We start from the raw sequence: 3,245 nt of genomic DNA on the forward strand, positions 1-3,245 counted from the left end.
CATCGTGAGGGCTTCCTGGCCATTTTGGAAGAAGCCTTACGGTGGCAGGGCCGGGCTCTCCTGCCAGCCGCTTCCATCCTGTCGCCTGCGTTGCGACTTGGTGGTGTCTGTCCACCGGCGGCTGTGCGCGCGGTGGCCATCGCCCGGCCTCTCCCGAGGGCGCCGGACCTGTTGCCCGAGATGCCCCGTGTCACGAGCCCCGGTGGCACCCGCGCCTGGGCTCTTGGCTGCGGCTTCCACCTCTCAAAGCTGCTCCGCTCGCTGCCTTAAATCCCGCAAAAGTTCCCAGCCGGCGACTTGCTAGCTTACCCTCAGGTACTTTTTAACGCAGCTCGGTTGGAGGGACATTTCGATGGTCAGATATCCCGCATCGGGGAGATAAAGATAGATGACACAGTTCTGTCAGGAAGGGGAGACTGACATATATTTAATCAAGACTTACCAACGTGCCTTAAAGCTACACGACCTGAAAGAACAAAGTCTTGTTTTGTTTTTTCCTCCCTCTCCGGAGCTGTCTTATCAGGCACTTCTTGGCTTTCAAGTGTCCGGTTCCCGTTTCTTTTTTTTTCCAGGGTTCACTAGCAAACTGGCAACAAAATCACCCCCACCAAAGGCGCTACCGCGTCCCTCCCATTGAAGTGACATCTCTAAATGTTTTCCTCCTCTGATGTCCCTGATTTTATATCACTTTAAATTCGCACTCTAGTCGCTTCTCAGCCTTTTGGCCAAGATCAAGTGTAGTATCTGTTCAGTTTAATATCTGATACGTCCTCTATGCAAGGACAATATATTAAATGGATTCTTGAAACTAGGAGTTGGAATAGGAGCTTGCTCAGACTACTCCACGCATCGACCTGGTATTGTAGTACCACCAGGAACGGTGCACCAAAAATAAATAAATAATTTGCACTCTAACATGGAAAAAGGAAGGCATTTGAAAAAATATATATAGGGCCCAGCGGCGTGGCCTAGTGGCTAAAGTCCTTGCCTTGAATGCGCTGGAATGCCATAAGGGCGCTGGTTCTAATCCCAGCAGCTCCACTTCCCATCCAGCTCCCTGCCTGTGGCCTGGGAAAGCAGTTAAGGACGGCCCAAAGCCTTGGGGCCCTGTACCCGCTTGGAAAACCTGGAAAGAAGTTCCTGGTACCCGGCTTCGGATCGGCACAGCACCAGCCGTTGTGGTTACTTGGGGAGTGAATCATCCGACGGAGGGTCTTCCTCTCTGTCTCTCCTCCTCTCTGTATATCTGACTTTGTAATAAAAATAAATAAATCTTTAAAAAAAAAAAGAAAAAAAATATATATAGTTACATATATATCTACATAGATAACAACAGAAAATGAAAGGCACAATAGAATCTCTCGAACAAATTCTTTATTATCCTTTGGTTAGGCCCTGCGCGGTAGCCTGTCGCCTAAAGTCCTTGCCTTGCATGCCCAGGATCCCATATGGGCACCGGTTCTAATCCCAGCAGCCCCGCTTCCCATCCAACTCCCTGCTTGTGGCGAGGACGGCCCAAAGCCTTGGGACCGTGCACCCATTGGGGAGACCCGCAAGAGGCTCCTGGAGAGGCTTCCGATTGACTCAGCTCCAGCCACTCTTTGTATGTCTGACTTTCCAATGAAAAATAAAATAATCTTAAAAAAAATTTAAAAAAAAAAATCCTCCGGTTGTTGGGATACATTTCAGGATATCAGTCCTGAGGCACATGGGGGAAAAGAATGTAAAGATGCAGGCTGGTGAGTGACATGTTGGCAAGGGCATCCTGTCCTCTCTCCCCTCCCCCCTGCCACGCAGGGCTCCTCCTTTTGGAAAGGACAGGAAACACATTGTATCTGCTCTGGTTGCAAAGAAAAGTGGCAGGCTCACTTCGAGCCGCTCAGTGTGTCTGCCTCATGAATCCATTCTTTATTACTCAGGCCTGGCTGCACTGCCTATGTCATAAATTATTTGGGCTATAAGTATCCCTTGAGATACAGTCCGAGCCTCCCATTTACAGCTCAGAAAAACTGAAGTGCAAAGAAATTTGAACTCGTCCACAGCGAGGCCTTGCCTCGAATGAGTGGATGAGCATGCAGATTTCCTGAACTCCTCATTAACAGGTGGATTCTTCTCTTTCTTTTGTGTTTTTTCAAGAACTTATTCACATTTCATAGTATTGATGCTCCGTGTCATGAAACCCTTCTGTACACCAAAACATTAAGATGGATTTTGATAAGGTAAAAATATGAAAAAATAAATATACCTTTCTCTTTTCCCCAAAACTTTCATATGTGATGTTTCTTCTGTAATTTACCAAAAAAAAGATTACTTTTTTTTCTTTTCTTTTTTAATTATATTTCTGACAATCTTTACATAGTTAATTAGGGCTAAAAAGGTTCAAGGGCTACAGGAAAGTGGGTAAGACTATTATTTCCATATTGTTTCCTTCATGTTTAAAGGGGAATGTTAAGGGAGAAGGCCCACCCAGTTTCCCACCCTCCCTAGGTCCCAGATGTAGGGCATGCTCCAAGGTTCTTGCTCAAGTGGTTTTGATAGTTCACCAGTTATGAATTGCTGCCAGTCTCGCCACTCCAAGCACGAGGAGGTCATTGAAGAATCCACTGGTCGACATAGTCCATCTTAGAGTCTCTGTTTGCCCCATATTTTGCTGCTAAGATATAGCTGAGATGGTTGGTTGACTTGTTCTGTCGTCTGTCTTTTCTTGGTTAGGGTTCTGAGTCTGGCATTTCGATTGGGGAGATCTCCAAAGAAACTTTGTCTGAGGTGTTCTCAGACCAGATTAAAAAAAAGAGATTACTTTTTAAAAGAAGACTTTCCTTTATGGATCTTTTACTTTAAAATGCCTACGAGAACACAGACCATCAATCTCAAAATTTCCTCCTGTACCAAATCAGCTTCTGAAATTGTGTGCTCATCTGTCTTCTCCTTTTTCTGTATTCAGCATGAATTGCTTTAGACACTTTATATTCGGAAAAGCTCACAAATGGTGAACTTTCACAAACTAAACCCTTCCATGTAACCCTAACTTGGATCATGAAACAGAAGGCAATGGGACCCTAGAATCTTTCAAATGTACCTTCTCAATCTCTGTGCTGTCTTAGGAATTAAAAAAAACCTTTTTTTTCTGAAAAGATAACTAGAGAAGATATGATGTTTGTAATTAATCAGACCTAAATTTTATTTCACATACTACTATTTCCCAAATATAGAAATCTCATGAAAATGTATTTTTAATGCTTAAT

The 3,245-nt window shown here is 44.5% G+C and overlaps 1 non-coding gene across 1 annotated transcript; it reads left to right on the forward strand.

The window, feature by feature from the left end:
• Positions 1–705: 705 nt before the first annotated feature.
• LOC121165500 lies at positions 706–891 on the forward strand. Its single transcript, XR_005885278.1, has one exon. It is a non-coding gene; the product is annotated as a U2 spliceosomal RNA (small nuclear RNA).
• Positions 892–3,245: the final 2,354 nt, after the last annotated feature.

The sequence above is a fragment of the Ochotona curzoniae genome, unplaced genomic scaffold (assembly GCF_017591425.1).
Source record: "Ochotona curzoniae isolate NIBS_2020 unplaced genomic scaffold, NIBS_Ocur_1.0 contig_883, whole genome shotgun sequence".
Lineage (NCBI taxonomy): Eukaryota > Metazoa > Chordata > Mammalia > Lagomorpha > Ochotonidae > Ochotona > Ochotona curzoniae.